This window comes from Trichosurus vulpecula, chromosome 5 (assembly GCF_011100635.1).
Source record: "Trichosurus vulpecula isolate mTriVul1 chromosome 5, mTriVul1.pri, whole genome shotgun sequence".
NCBI lineage: Eukaryota > Metazoa > Chordata > Mammalia > Diprotodontia > Phalangeridae > Trichosurus > Trichosurus vulpecula.
In genome coordinates, this window is record NC_050577.1 from 138,930,356 (window position 1) to 138,947,284 (window position 16,929).

The window sequence follows — 16,929 nt, forward strand, 5'->3', positions numbered from 1 at the left end:
TTCCAGCTGTAAATCTAGTCCTATTTATTAATCAAATTGATAATTAGGCACAGTAGAATTACCGGAACTAAATTTAAAATATATAAAACCGAGTAAAGAGAAAACGTGGCAGTCTATGGAACAGTTTCCTGCTGTTGTAGTCCAGTGAAACCACAACAGCATGCCAGATGTTGTCCCTTCCCTGCAAGCCTAAATGTATCCATTAAGCTCTTGAAATCTGGAAAAACACCTTCAACACTACAGAAGATTAGAGTCATTTAATCACTGCCTGATGCTATGGGTTGAAATGATATATCTTGATTGAAAATATGTTTTTGTGCCTCTGAAGTGCCTAAGAAAAAATGGGGACATTACAATCTCGCTTTTTCCCCCTAGAAATAGAGGAGTATCAAGGGATAGCCTAGATCAGGGCTGAGGAACCTGCAGTCTAGAGGCCACATGTGACTTTCTAGGTCCTCAAGTATGGCCTTTAGACTGAGTCCAAGTTTTACAGAACAAGTCCTTTTATTAAGGGGATTTGTTCTGTGAAGTTTGGATGCAGTCAAAGAGCCGCACTTGAGGACCTAGATGGCCACATGTGGCCTGCAGACCACAGGTTTCCCTGCTCCTGGGCTAGATGATATTGAGGGAGATGGTGAAAGCTGCTCCTTTAAAGAGCTTTTGACATAGGATCATTCCTCCCATATCTCAGTGTGGTTCCTATGTCTCTGAATGGAGGAAGAAGGATGAATAAATATGATTTCTTCCAGGCCAATGGTCTCATGGTTTGTTTAAAGGGGAGCAGCTAGGTGGCACAGTTTATAGAGTGTCTGGTCATAGAGTCAGGAAGACCAGAGTTCAAATTCGGTCTCAGACTTCCCAACTGTGTGACGGAGGCTAGTCATTCAGCCTCTGTTTGTCTCAGTCTCTTCTGTAAAATGAGGATAATGGTAGCGCCTACTCTGAGGGTTGTGAGAATCAAATTGAGATAATGATTGTAAATCGCTTATCACTTAACAATGGGCCTAGCACAGAGTAAGTGCTATATAAATGTTAGCAGCCATGGTGATGAGGAGGAGGAGGAACCTAAACTGAAAGCAGAATTAGAACCAGAAGGGACAAATAGAAATGTTCCTCCTAGAACTATTTATTAGAAATGGCAGAAAATAATGTAGTGTGGTGATAAAGAGAGTAAGTTAAAGAATACGCACTTGTTTCATGCCCCATGCCTTTAATCTCACATCCAGAAGAGCCAGAGGCAAATTCCCTGAGGGTGAGATGGTCTGGAAAGGTGATAAAACTGCCCTGCCCTGCCCTTCCAGAAGGAAGAGACAGAGACACATGGGAAGGGTGAAGCTCCACACAGGATAGCCTCATCATTTGGTCCTTACTATGGACCAAAGGCTGATCCACTAATGCCCGAGTTCCCTGAGTGCCCTAGTTTGTTTTATGGTCGTAGCCTCCTGGTGGTACAGTGGATAGAGTGCTGGTCTTAGAGTCAGGAAGACCTGAGTTCAAATATGGCCTCAGGTACTTACTGGCTGTATGACTAAGCTGGGCCCTTAACCTGAGTACCTCAGTTTACTTTTAAGTGGTGGTAAACAATAGGATCTGCCTCCCAGGGTTGTCATAAGGACAAAATGAGATAATATTTGTAAAGCATTCTCCAAACCTTAAAGCACTATGTAAATGCTATTGTTACAGTAACTTGACCCAAATCGGTTATAAGTTTCTTAAAACAGATTGTCTGGCCATCTCTGGGCTCCTCTCATCAGCTAGCACTCACAGCTTGGGTCTCCCGGCAGATAACTATGCCAGGTACTCTGTGATTCCACACTCCTCAAACTCCTCATCTTACTCCTGGAGACCATTGTAATAACCTCCTCTTTGGTCTCCGTCCCCCAACTCCATCCTTCACACAGCTACCATAGTGATTTTCTCTCCCCTATCACTAAAGTCCAGTGGCTCTCTGTTTTCTCTAGGAGCAAATTGGCTTTAGACCAGAATTTATACCTTACTGTCCTTCCTCCATTCTATATGGTTCAGCCAAATTGACCTGACTGTTCTTCACTCACCAGGGTCTCCCCTGTCTGAACTGTCAGTTCCTCCTTCCATTTCTGCTTTTGTATCCCCAGCCCTTGCACAGAGCCTATCAGAGAGCACGGACTTCATAAAGTGCTGTCAAATGACTGATTAGGTTTGGAGGCACAGGCTTCTTCTCATCATACTTTTTCGGATTCCCCCATAGCAACTATCACAGCTTTCTCTCCACAAAGGGCTGTTGTTGTTCAGTCATTTCTGACTCTTCAGGATCCCATTTTTTGGAGTTTTCTTGGAAAAGATACTGGAGTGGTTTTGTGTGGGACGAGTGAAGACCTCTCATAAAAGAGGACAAATTAGATAAATAGAAATAAGTAGGATAGTGAGTCCCATTTCTCTACTTAGATATTTTCCTTTCTGTAAAGCCATTTCTCTACTTAGATGTTTTCCCCTCCACAAGCTTAGCTAGTGACCGTAAGGCCCCGAGGTTAAGAACAGGGCACAGGATGCTCGCATCCTGTGTATTTACCTAATGGCGAGAGGCCTGAAAGAAAGAAGGGTTGAGGTGAATAAGTCACAACCATAAAATCCTCCAAAAGTAAGGATAGGACACAGGATGCTCACCCCCTGTGTACTGACCCCAGGATAAGGAACCCTCAGCTCAGCAGAAAAATGAATGAAAAGCCGGAAAGCCAGGTGCAATGTAGACGTGCAAGACCAGTTAGGTATGAATGATGGGAGACAAGGTGTAAGGGTGCTAGGGATATCCGTCACAGATGTATGGGTGATGGGAAAGGCTAGTTTGCCACAGATGTGAAGATGAGGTAACCAACAACTGGCTTCTGCCTGTCACAGATAACCAAACTATTTGTTCATTGTTATTGTCATTAAGATAGATTTATCACTTCAGATTGATTGGAGAATGGGATAAGAATAGTGGGAAGGTTATGTCCGTCACCTGCTTGTCAAAAATAACCATACTGTTTGTTCCTTGCCATTGTCCCCTGGGATAGATTTATCGCGTCCAGATTGTACCCTCAAAGCTTACGTCTGCAAGCTGAGAGGAAGGAGGTTGGGAGGGGGAATTGCGGTTAGGGACCTATATAAACACCCCAATTTTCTGTGTCCAGTGCGCTCTGACACTGAGAGAACCCCCAGTCCTTTTTGATGTCCGGGTTGCCCTTTCCCATGGGATCGTAATAAATTTTCCTTTCTACTTTCACCTTGAGATGCCTCTGTTTTTAATTCTTGAATTCTTAAAATCCATCCCACACAGTTTGCCATTTCCTTCTCCAGCTCATTTTACAGATAAGGAAACTAAGGAAAACAGAGTTAAGTGACTTGCCTAGTATAACACAGCTAGTAAGTATCTGAGGCCAGATTTGAACTCATGAAAAGACTCTTCCTGACACCAGGCTCAGTGCTGTATCCACATCCAGTGCTGTGCCACTTCGCTGCCTTCCACAAAGGGACTGATGCTTTAATAAACATACCAGGACTTACACATCCAGATGGATCCTAGCCCCTTCTCAGGCATCCCCTTTGGAAGGCATATCACATAAATTGTATGTGTGTGTGTGTGTGTGTATACATATATTCCAGAATGTTCCTTTGCAAAAAGCATTTCTAGAACTCTTAAAATTGTCTTCAGAAACTTCAGTACATTCTTGCACACATGATGGGCCTTTTGTTCAGGGGTGGACTCATGAAATAACAGATTAAAAAAAGCATTTGCCTCATTCTGTTCTATTCAGCTTTCAACTTCTGAAGAACACAACTCAGTCCCTCTCCTTCACCACTACTACCACCGAGAACATGTATTTTATCCTCTTCCTTATCCTTTGATCTATATCTTATTACGGGACCCAGATGACTCCGGAAGAGAGAGTGAGGCTGGTGACTCCGCACAGCGCTCCCTCACTTAAATCCAATTTACTCACAAGTCACGGCATCACCTTCCCGATGTCATGGTCCTCTTCAAGAACAAAGGACAAATGACAACAAGCTAGCTGAGGAGCATCCATCACAACCTAGACAGCAAGAATGAATGAGTGGATGAATGGAAAAAGGTATTTGTGAAGTTACTACCACATGCCAAGCTCTGTAATAAGTACCAGAGATGCAAAAACAAGCAGTGTGGGAGAATTGGAAGTTGGCTCTAAGGGACGTCCTGGAGTTTCATCCTGTCTGCTTCGAGGGTGTCAGCGATCAACTCCTTGAAAATCAGCTTTAGTCTCGATTGTTGTGTGAGAATTAGCTTGGCATGGGTAATCTCATAGCTTCCGATACCCCGATGCCTGCTCACCCCATCTAGTCCTTGTTGGCAGACTGACAAGTTCCAACAAGTTATTCCTACAGCATCTTGGCTTGTAGCACAAAAAGAAAGAATTCTTTGAACATCCCCTTTTCTGCTCTCCCCTGAAGAGCCAAACATCTGGCCCTGTGCACTTGGGGAGTGTTTTCTTAGGAGGAGGGTAGCCTCGCTGAGGACAGTAGTGTATTTAAATTTTAAATATAACTCAGCATGTCCACAGAACAAACTCCATAATCACCTGCCCTTCTTTTCAAATCTGACATTTGTCAGCTTCTGTGAGGCCCCCATGGACAAGGCTCAAGGCCTGGTTATTTTCTTTGTTGTTTTCCGTATTTTTGCCCTAGGCTTTGCAAACAGATGAAATGAGAAGACTGTTTCTGTGAAGAAATGGGGAAGTGTGACTTTTCTCACACTTACCTGTTTATGCCTAAGACTGCAAAAAGAGAGGCAGGGGAAAGGAGGGAGGAGAAGGAAGAAGATGATAGGGATGAGTTAAGGGAGAGAGCCAGATCAGTTTCAGTATTTCAAAGATATTTAATCACAGGCTTTAATAAAGTCACAAAACAAAACTTAAAGGTCCTTACTCAGGTCCATTGAGGAGGGGACAGGCATTTTGTTTTGCCCGTCTTGGAAAATGATAGATCTCTTTAAAATTCCAAGGGAATAAAGATGTCACCTTCAACTCATCTCGCAATCCAGAAAGATGTGAACCATATAAAAACTATTTACACATGGTTCTCTATTAAAAAGGAAGGAAGGAAGGAAGGAAGGAAGGAAGGAAGGAAGGCAGGCAGGCAGAGAAAGAAAGAAGGGAAGGAAGAAAGAAAGAAAGAAAGAAAGAAAGAAAGAAAGAAAGAAAGAAAGAAAGAAGGAAGGAAGGAAAGGAAGTAAGGAAGGAAGAAAGGAAGGAAGGAGGGAAGGAAGGAAGGAAGGAAGGAAGGAAGGAAGGAAGGAAGGAAGGAAGGGAGAAAGAAAAAGAAGGAAGAAAGAAAGAAGGAAGGAAGGAAGGAAAAAGGGGGAAAAAAGTATGTCTCTTGATCTACTAATCCCAGGCATGGATGGCATCATTTTTTAACGCCCAGTTGATGGTGTGTTTGCAGATAGCATATTTCCTAGGTGACTATTGCAATTACTGAATTGTTGGAGAGTCACATTATAATTGATTCTATTAATAACTTTGTGATATTGAGTGTTCCATTCTTTATTTTTAGTAAACTCAGTTTTAAAATCTAATTGGTGATTAGATAATTCAGATCATATACGGAAATGTGAAAGACAGATACCTGGAGAATGTGTGATGCACATAGGAGAATGACATGTGCTTTTCATTTCTCTTTACATTGGATTTTTAGGGTTATAGTAGTTATGTATTTTTTTTCCACTTCTCCTAACCACTGGTACATATGGGTGATTAGAATGTGAAAAATATTAGTTAATGCTTCATCTTTCTAAATGAAATTATAGGATTTTTATGTACAAGAGGGTTAATTAATTTTTAAGTGATAATCATGTAGCACTTTGTTAAACATTTGGGATTATAAATACCATATTTCTTGGTATTAATCAAGGTAATTATACTCAGGAAAAAATGTACATAAATTATTTAACAAAAGAGATTAAAACCAGGCACGCTCATCAAGAGCACAAACTGTACTATACAGGAAACATGGGATCACACTACATTTAAATTTGCCAGAGTATCCCTTTCATCCTGCCACAAAAATTAATAAGGTAAAGATTTGAGATCTACAGAAAACTCTCCCAGCAGTTCTATGGTGAAAGACTACTATTATACTTACTTAGCCAACAGCTTTTCAAGGCAATGCCTCGTTTAAAGTGAAAAAAACTCCACCTACTATAGTACTGGCCATATGACCTTGAGCAAATCATTCATCCTGCCTGGGCCTCAGTTTCCCTCCTCCAACTCCCAACAAATAATCTATAAGTTATCTCAGGGATCCCTTCCAGTTCTAAAATTCTATGCTTCTAGGAGAAGCAGCTTCCCCTAATCAGGTGAAATGTCCATTTTCCAGTTTCCAAAAATAACGAGGGCTAATGTGTTACAAATATTGTAATTATACATTTTCGGCAGGCAGCAATGAGGAGCTGATTTCATCTGAGCCCTCTGCAGTGAAAACTATAGTCTCATCATTTGGTTCATTTTTGGATTTCAATTGAGTGAAGTGGGGGCAGCTCATTTTCTCTGCTGAACGAGTATGATTACGGATTGTCTTGAGAGGGAAGAATAAAAACAAACCGTAGCCTACCACTCCCACCCCACAGAAAACAGCCCACACACTAATTGGTGTAGGAAGGGCAGCAAGCTGTGATAGCAGCTCTATTCAATTTGGCATGTGAACCTAAGCGAAGACCATACTAATAATAGCTAATATTTAAGTAGGGCTTTAAGATGTTAAAAATGCTTTTCATGTGTATGTGTGTCTCTATAGATAGATCCATATCTATATAATATATATATATAGATAGATAGAAATATAGCTGTCTAGATATAGATATATGGATTCATACAGATAGATAGATAGATAGACAGACAGACAGACAGATGGATAGATATGGCAGCTAGGTGGCTCAGTGGATAAAACACTGGGCCTGGAGTCAGAAGACCTGAATTCAAATGTGGCCTCAGACACTCACTAGTTATGTTATCCTGGGCAAGTCATTAAACCTGTTTGCCTTAATCTTTACCAAGAAAATCCCATGGATAATATGGCCCCTGGGGACACAAACAAGAGCAACAACAACTTTCTCTCTCTCCATACATGCATGTATATATGTGTACATATATACACATACATGTATATATACTATACATACATATATATTTGTGTATATACACATATATACTTATATGCCTATATATAAACATATAGGTATGTATACATATAGATATTATCTCATTTAATCCTTACAACAACCCATTGAAATAGTCACTATTGGTATTTCCTTTTTTACAGGTGACATAATTGAGGCTCATAGGGCCTAGTGACCTGCCCATGGTGACACAGCCTGTATGTGTCTAAAGCAAGATTCAAACTCGGGTCTTCCTGACTCCAAGTCCAATGCTCAATCCACTCTGACCCCACCTCTTATTATGGAGAAATGTTCTAGGTCTTGGCCTTACACTCTGCCATGCCCAGTTGCCACCATGAATTAAGCAATGGTCACAACACAGACCCACCATTTTAATTTTGTTGGTTGAATCCTGGGTGTGTTTTGTTAGTTGGATACCCCCCCCCCCCCCCGCCCCCTCCCAAATGAAGTGTAACCAAGTAAGAAGACATCTAGTTCTAGCCTCAGAGAAGTCAGTCTTGCAGCTGAGGAGCGTGGCCCAGAAGGGTTGACCTTAGACCTGATTCCTGAAGATACTCTGGGTCACTGTGTCTGGAGAAGTTCTAACATTTACACTGCTGTGGTGGCTGAATGACTGGCTGAGATGATGGGTTCAAAGAGAGACTAAGTTGGCCTAAGACCTGTTGATGAATTTTACCCTTTGGTTAAATAACATTTACCCACAAGGCATTGTGATTTAATATGTATTTGCACGTGTTTTATTTGTCCATATGAATGATCTCCACTATGAATTTGTTTTGATGGTGTGCATGTTATAGTCCTGGAAGTTCCAGCCCAATTACTTACTTACCTCATCTCCCCTTCTTAGACGCCCTCCCTTCCCTCCAAGTTCAGTTCAAACACCACCATCTACAGAAGGCCTTTTATTATTCCCCCTAGCTGCTATTAATCCTCCACAGACTTACCTTGTATTTATTCTGTATAAAAGAAATATACAGGATAAATACAGATATAGGATATCTATAGGATATAAGGTCCTTGAGGGCAGGGACTGTTTTGTGGTTTGTTTTTTTCACATCTCTAGTAGCTAACGTAATGTAGCAGGGGCTTAATACATGCCTGTTGATGGACCAAGCGATTGACTAGGCTATTTGTGGCACAAGCATGGAATCAACTAATCTTTGTGTACTTTCAAAGGGATGCTCCGGAAGCCAACGCCAAGGCTATTGTCAAGGCTGACTTGGGTTGTGTCTTATGCAAACCAATCTATGACCGTGGGTTTCTGAAGTGCATTTGCCCACTTATATTCATTCTCTGCATTGCCTATAATATATTTTTTCCTGTGTGTTTTCAGAGAGCAGTTGTCAGCGTAAGAAAATTCTCAGACGATGCTATCACAGCTGATGGTAAAAGCTCCCATTTTATTTGGTGTGACAGCTGTAGCCACCACGGAAAACACACTATGATACCTCAATCCTAAAGTCTATCTGCATCTTCAACATGAAGGGAGTAAGATTGGACTTGGCCTCACTCCATTTGTATTAGGAAATCAACTGGCTAGCAACCACACCCTGATCCTGTATTGTCTGTTGCTAGGTACCCTTTGACCCAGCCCTCATGCCCGTTCCTTTCTTTAGAATTAAATCCCTTTTAGTGGCAGCGCATAATTTCCACATACCAGACGTGAATAGAAAGTCATACAGATGGCATAATGGCGAAAGTACTAGACCTGGAGCTAGGAAGACAAATCCAACCTGAGTCACTTACTAGCCATGTGACCCTGGGCAAATCATGTCACTGCTTCAGTATACTCATCTCTAAAATGGGGATAATAATAGTGCCTAACTCCCAGGCAGGGTTCCTGTGAGGATAAAATGAGATGATATTTATAAAATATTTCACAAACCTTAAAAGCACTATGCCAGCTATTATAATTATAATTATTTTATTATAGGATCATAGATCTAGAAGGATCCTGAGAAGCCTTTTGATTTAAAATCTAACACTTTTTCCATAATGGGACTTATATTTTAACACTAGAATCTACACACCAAATTGAATGTTGGCTCCTTCAAAGCCAAACCCTTTGGAGATCCAACCTAGACCTATGATTTCATGGAAATCCCAGGATTCCCTGGTAAGGAAACTCCTTCTACCAATGCAGATACATACCTACTCTGTAACTTTGAGAGTTGCCTAGAACACTGAGAGATTGTGGCTTGCCCTGGGTCACGAAGCCCATATGTGTCCTCAGTAGGGCTTGAACCAAGGACCTCTCCGCTTCATGGTTGACTCTAGCCTCTGTGCTGTACTCCTTCTGAGACTGGTTTGGCATACATATATAACAAAGACATACATCTGGAATATATGTGTGTGTGTGTGTGTGTGTGTGTGTGTGTGTGTGTGTGTGTGTGTATGCATGTGTGTGTCTATATTCCAGATACTGCCTTTACTCAAAACATTTCCAGAACTCTTCTTTTAAAATTGCCTTCAGAAACTATAACATTCCTTTAGGGTTCCCCAGTCTTTATTCATTGAAAGTGGGTTTGAAATTTTGGAAACAGAAAAGAATAAATTGGAGCTAAATCTGGTTAAAAAAATAAAAGGGGTGAGGGGGAAGATAATGAGGTAGACCGATTCAATATATGGTTATAAAAAAGGTATGAGACTTCTCCAATGGGTATGCTGCAAATGTTTAAGAAACGGCTCTCCTGAAAAATATTCATGATACACTTTTAAGTTTAATTCGCATCATTGAATTTTTTCAATCACTTTCTTAAGTCTAGACAATCAAAAACCCAATAAATCATGCTCTGATTTATAGCGCTTGCCAGTTTCCAAGGTGTAAATGTTGTTCAGTCACGTCCAACTCTTCATAACCCCATTTGGGGTTTTCTTGGCAAAAATACTGCAGTGGTTTCCCATCTCCTTCTCCAGATCATTTTACAGATAAGAAACTGAGGCAGAGTTAAGTGACTTCACCAGGATCACGTAGTTAGTGTCTGAGGCCAGATTTGAACTCAGGAAGATGAGTCTTCTTGGTTCCAAGCCCAGTGTTCTATCCACTACCTACCCCTACCAACACATAAATAACTCACCCTGAAAGTTTAACAATCTGCTTGTCCCAGCTGGCTCCAGCACACCCATGGGTGTATGACTCTTTAACCAGCCATGCGAACATGTGCGTGTGTGTGTGTGTGTTTGTGTATACACCTCTCACTGGGTGCATGACTAGACAAGTCAGATAAACTTTCAGGTTTCTTTGTGTATCTATGATTCTCTTGGCAGGGAGGTGGTTTCACCGTGTAGGATTATTGCCATCCAATACACCAGAAGTCCTAAAAGCCTGAGAAACAATAGGACCCATATTCTAGTTATGGTAGACCCATATTCTGTATATGGAAATAGGATCCAGCTTAGTAAAGCAGTAATGATTGACTCAATTCAACTCAATTAAGCAACTATTTTTTGAAATGCCTACCATGTGTCAGGCCTGATTCTGACAATACAGAGAATAAATATGAAAAAGTATGTGTCCTCCAAAGGTTCCATTCTATTAGAATCACCATGTATCTGCATGTGCTAATAAGGCCCCAAATTCACAATAGGGTATTGTGCAAGAGAGAATAAGGAAAAACAGTGTTCTAGGGGAAACACAGATGGCTAGGAATATACTATAATCAGTGATTCTTGAGACTAGTTTTACACTAAAAATATAACTAAAATATATAGCATACTCTAGTTTATCCATCTGTTTTATTAGTGATAGCAGTAATAATAGTAATCAATAAAAAATGGAATCTAGGATCACAGATTTGGAGCATGAAGGAACGTGGCGGGGGGTGGGGGAGTCATCTGGGCCATACTGTTCTTTTTACAGATAAGAAAAAAGATTTAAGTGACTTGCCCAAGGTCACCTAGTAGTGCAAGGATTTGAACACCAGTTCTCTGACTCTAAAGCCAATGCTCTTTCCAATGTACCACAACTGACTCTATAATTAATGTAATTCAGAGAATCGGAGAAACATGATAATGCTATGTGAGGTTTTGTAAAAATTTCTTTTGTTGATAAATAGCAAAGTATATCCTAAGAGAGGCAATATGGGATAGGAGAAGGAGTAATGAATTGGCCATCAGATCTGGCCTTCTTTATTGCTTCCACCTAACTTACTGAGTGGCGCTGACCTGACCACTTTATGCATCCATTTTCACTTTTTAAAATAAAGAGGTTGGGCCAGATGATTTCTCAGTCTTTTTCCAGCTCTGACATTCTAGGGTACTAGAATTCAAATGAACAGAAACCTTCTACCTTAAATGTCCTTGCACTTAGAGCTTCTAACTGATCATGATTCCTTCTAGGGAAAGACTAGGGGGAAAGTGTGAAAAAGAGATAGGCATGATGGCTTAAGAGTAAGGCCGGACAGGCCAGTAGACTGCTAGCAGAGCTGTGAAAGGCAGAACACTGGAGACAGCTGCCTTTCTCTGGGTTGGAAGAAATGAAGACGGGGAGGGGAGTAAAGAATGCCGAAAGGAGACATAGAAAGACATCAAAAAAAATCACTTATTTCATAATTTTGCCAAGGTTTCTGCTTTAAGATGGTATTAAAGGATTTGCAGGAAAATCATCCAATGTAAATTAGCAGAGTCTATATATTTTAACAATATGATTAAAGTTAGGTAGAATGGAAATAATTTTAAAATTAGGTAGAATACCACCCAAAGGAAATGATAACAGTAAAAATGTGGGCATTTCATGAGTTCCCATTTCCCAAAGTGACTGCTACCATTTGTTTTCCGTGTGATAAGAGAGTAAAATGTCTGTAATGCTGCTCTTCAGATGGGAGCTTCTAGTGAAGAGGATATAATCTTTATACATAAAGAAGAAAAGAGTTTTAATAATAATAATAACTGACATTTATGTAATGCTTTAAGGTTTGCAAAACACTTTATAAATATTATTTCATCTTCACAGCAACCCTGAGCAGTAAGTACTATTATTATCACCCCTTTTATAGATGAATAAACTGGGGAAGACAGAGGTTGACTTGCACAGGGTTACACAGCTAGTGTTTCAGGTTGGATCATGAATTCAGGTCTTCCTTACTCCAGGTCCAGTATTCTATCCACTGTGCCACCCAGCAGCCTAACTTGTTGCTAATAAGTTATGCCTAATAAAGAAGCCAGGGTCCTTCACTGACCTGATTCTTCCTAACCCATCCATTAACACCCAGCCAAAAAAAGAGGTGGGGGGAGGTTGGACTATTTTATGTAAAGAACTCTCCTGTTATTCAAAGGAACTGTTATTACACTTGCAGAATTTCTGGATAAAATCAAATTGCATTTAAAGAATTGGTTACATCTGCACCACTTCAGATTTCTGCTGTGTATGTAACTTCAAACGGGTCCTAACTTCTGCTCATCAACTATTTATTCCCCTTATGGATTCCCTCATATTATTTTATCTCTTTTATACTTTTCTCAAACCCCAAATTCTCTCACCCACCTATGGCCAAAGGGGACTTTGCCATCTACTTCACTAACATTAAGACCATCTTGAATATACCCATTCATCTTACCTTCTTTTGCATCTCATATGCATCTCTGCAGTCATCTCCTCAATTCTCTCTGAGGAAGGTGTTTTATTCCTCTCCAAATCTAACCCCTCCCCCATGATCTCAGTCTCATTCTCTCCCACCGTCTTGATAATTCTGCTTCCTCTTTCTTCAGGATCATTCTGCCTCCTTTCCTTCTAATTTCATACAAGCATATGTTGCCCTTCAAAAATCCTTCATGTGACCCTGCTATGTCCTTAAATTATTCTCCTATTTCTCTTCTTTCTCTTTGCCATGTGAATCAATCTGCTCTCTCCATTTTCTTGTGACTACTTAATCTTCTGAGATTTGTTTTCCTTTCTCATCACTCTATTGAAACTTCTCTCTCCACTAAAACTAATGGAAGGAAAAAAACAAACATTTATTATATACCTACCATGTACTAAGCACAAAAAAATGGCAGAAGACAGACTAGTCTAATGGAGGAGATAACATGCAAACAACTATGTACAAACAAGCTATATATAGGACAAATTAGAGATAATAACAGAGGGTCCCATATTTCCCATTATTTCTTAAACTTGAACATTCTACTACCACCTCAAATTCAACCTTTCTCAAAATAAAAGTAAAACTCTTTAAGCCAAAAGAAATTCCTTCAGCACACTTCCCTATTTGGTATTTTTAATTATTTATTTACTTTTAACATTCTTTTCATTTTTTTCATTATTTTCTAATTTAAGTTTTGAGTTCTAAATTTCTCCCTCCCTTCTGCTGATCCTCCACCCACCGAGAAGGCAAGCAAAATTATATCAATTACATATATGTGTGTAATCATGCAAAACGTATTTCCATATTAGCAATATTACCAAAAAAAAAGAAAGAAAGAAGAGAGAGAGAGAGACAGAGAGACAGAGAGACAGAGAGAGACAGAGACAGAGAGAGAAGGGAGGGAGGGAGGAAGGAAGGAAGGAAAGAAGAGAAAATTATGCTTCAATTTGCTCTCAGAGTTCATCCCAGTTCTCTCTCTGGAGGTGGATAACATTTTTTCATCATGAGTCCTTTGGAATTGTCTTAGAGCACTGTATTGAACAGAGTAGCCATGTCTTTCACAGTTGATCATCGTTACAACATTGCTATTACTGTGCACAATGATCTCCTGGTTCTTTTCACTTCACTTTGCATTAGTTCATATAGGTCTTGCCATTATCCCATTATCCCCATTATCATTTCCCACAGTATAATAGTATTCCATCACAATCATATGCCACAACTTGGTCTACCATTCCCCAGTTCATTAGCATTCCATTGATTTCCAATTTTTGCCACTACCACAAAAAAACCCCCAAATCTGCTACAAATATTTTTGTATACGTAGATCCTTTTCCTTTTTCATTGATCTCTTTAAAGTACAGACCTAGTTGTGTATTGGTGGGTCAAAGCATAGTCACAGTATTATAGCCTTTTGAGCATAGTTCCAAATTGTTCTCCAGAATCGTTGGACCAGTTCATTACTCCACCCACCATATCAAGTGTATCTATTTTCCCTCGTCTACTCTAGCATTTGTTATTTCTGATAGGTGTGCAGTTGTACCTCAGAGTTGTTTTAATTTGCATTTCTTTAATCAATAGTGATTTAGAGCACTTTTTCATATGACCATAGATAGCTTTTATTTCTTCTTCTGAAAACTGCCTGTTTATATCCTTTGACCTTTTATCAATTGGGGAATAGCTATTATTTTTATAAATTTGAATCCCTATATATTTGAGAAATGAGGCCTTTATCAGAAAAATTTGCCCTTACATTTTTTGATATTGTTATTTTATTTTTTAGCAAAATATAATTTCCCTGATTATCTCCTTTAATTAGCTATTTTTGCTTTTGTTTTGTCTGAGATTGTGATTGCTATTCACCTGCTTTTTTTATTTCAGCCGAAGCATAATAGATTCTGCTCCAATGGCAGAATCTAAAGCAGCCATTTAGTTTAACTCTCTGTGTGTCTTTCTGTTTCAAGTGTATCTCTTTTAAACAACACATTGTTGGATTCTGGTTTCTAATCCATTTTGCTATCCACTTCTGTTTTATGGGTGATTTCATCTCATTCATATTCACAGTTATGATGACTGTATATTTCCCTCCATCCTATTTCTTCTATTTATCATTCTCGTTTTATCCTGTTCTTCCTCAAAAGTCTATTTTGCTTCTGATCACTGCCTCTCTTTTATCATCCCCCCCCCCCAATTCCTCCTCCCCACTCTATATCTCTTATCCCTTTCCCTTCCTATTTCCCTACTGGGTAAGATAAATTTCTATATCCAACTGAGTGTCCCTCTTTAAACCAAGTCCAATGAGACTGAGGTTCAAGCATTGCCTCCCACCCTCCCATTTTCGCCTCCACTATAGGAGGTCTTCTTTGTGAATCTCTTTTATTTTATTCTTTTTTATTTTTTATTTTTAATTTACAACATTCAGTTCTACAAGTTTTTGAGTTCCAAATTTTCTCTCCCTCCCTCTCCTCTCCCCTCCCCTATAGGTTCTACATATACCTTTGCATTGAACTTATTTACATAATAGTCCAGTTGTAAAGAAGAATTATAACCAATGGAATAAATCATGAGAAAGAAGAAGCAAAACCAAAAAAGAAGGAAAAAAAAGAGAGCAAATAGTTTGCCTCACTTTGCATTCAGACTCCATAATTCCTTCTCTGGATGGTGCATCTCTTTTATGTGAGAAAAAGTTCCCCATTCTACCTCTCCCTTCCCCCTTCTTCCAGTGCATCTCTCTTTTTCACCTCTTCTATTTTTGGAGATTGCCCAACATTGTCAACTCACACTCTTGCCCTCTGTCTGGGTAGACTCCTTCTAACTGCCCTGCTAATAAAGTTCTTAGGGGTTACATGTATCATCTTCCCATAGAGGAATATAAGTAGCTTAACTTTATTGAACCCCTTATGATTACTCTTTCTTGTTTACCTTTTTGTACTTCTGTTTGGATGTCAAATTTTCTATTCAGCTCTGGTCTTTTCATCAGAAATGCTTGAAAGTCATTTATTTCATTAAATAACCATTTATTTCCTCTGAAGGATTATACTCAGTTTTGCTGGGTAGATTATTCTTGATTATAATTCCAAGCCCTCTGCTCCTTTAATGTGGAAGCTGCTAAATCTTGCGTGATCCTGACTGTGGCTCCATGATATGTGAACTGTTTCTTTCTGGCTACTTGAAGTTTTTTCCCTTGACCTTGGAGCTCTGGAGTTTGGCTATAATATTTCTGGGAGTTTTCATTTTGGGATCTCCTTCAGGAGGTGATTGGTGGATTCTTTCAATTTCTATTTAACCTTCTAGATCTAAGACATTGAGACAATTTTCCTTTATAATTTCTTGAAATGTGGCGTTTAGGCTCTTTTTTTGATCATGGCTTTCACATAGTCCAGTAATTCTTAGATTAGCTTTCCTTGATCTATTTTCCAGGTCAGTTGTTTTCCCAATGAGATTTTTTTTTCTATTTTTTCATTCTTTTGACTTTGTTTTATTGTTTCTTGATGTCTTATGGAGTCATTAGCTTCCATTTGCCCAATTCCAATTTTTAAGGAATTCTTTTCTTCAGTGAAATTTTGTACATTTTTCCATTTGACCAATTCTGCTTTTTAAGAAATTCTTTTCTTCAGTGAATTCTCATGCCCCTTTTCCATTTGGGCCATTATGCTTTTAAAGGAGTCCTTTCGTTTGGTGAATTTTTCTGCTTCTTCTACCATTGGGCCAATTCTTTTCTAAAGATGTTATTTTCTTCAGTATTTTTGTGCCTCTTTTTCCAAGCCATTAATTCTCTTTTCATAATTTTCTTGCATCACTCTCATTTCTTTTCCTAATTTTTTCTCTCATCTCTTTAACTCTTCCAGAAATTCTTGCTGGCCTTTGGTCTAATTAGCATTTTCCTTTAAGGATTTGCTTGTAGCTATTTTCACATTGTTGTCTTCCAAGCTTATGTCTTGATCTTCCCTGACACTGTAATAGCTTTTCATGGTCAGGTTCTTTTTTTGTTATTTGCTCATTTTCCCAGCCTATGTTTTGACTTTGAACTTTATGTTAAAATTGGGCTCTGCTTACCCAGAGGTAGAGACATATCTTCTCAAGCTTCAAGCTTTTTTGTGCTGCTGTTTTCAGAGCTAGTTTTGGAGATCTGCAAGGTTTTGGTGCTTCCAAAGTGCTGTGACTGGGGAGAGGTGTGGTTAC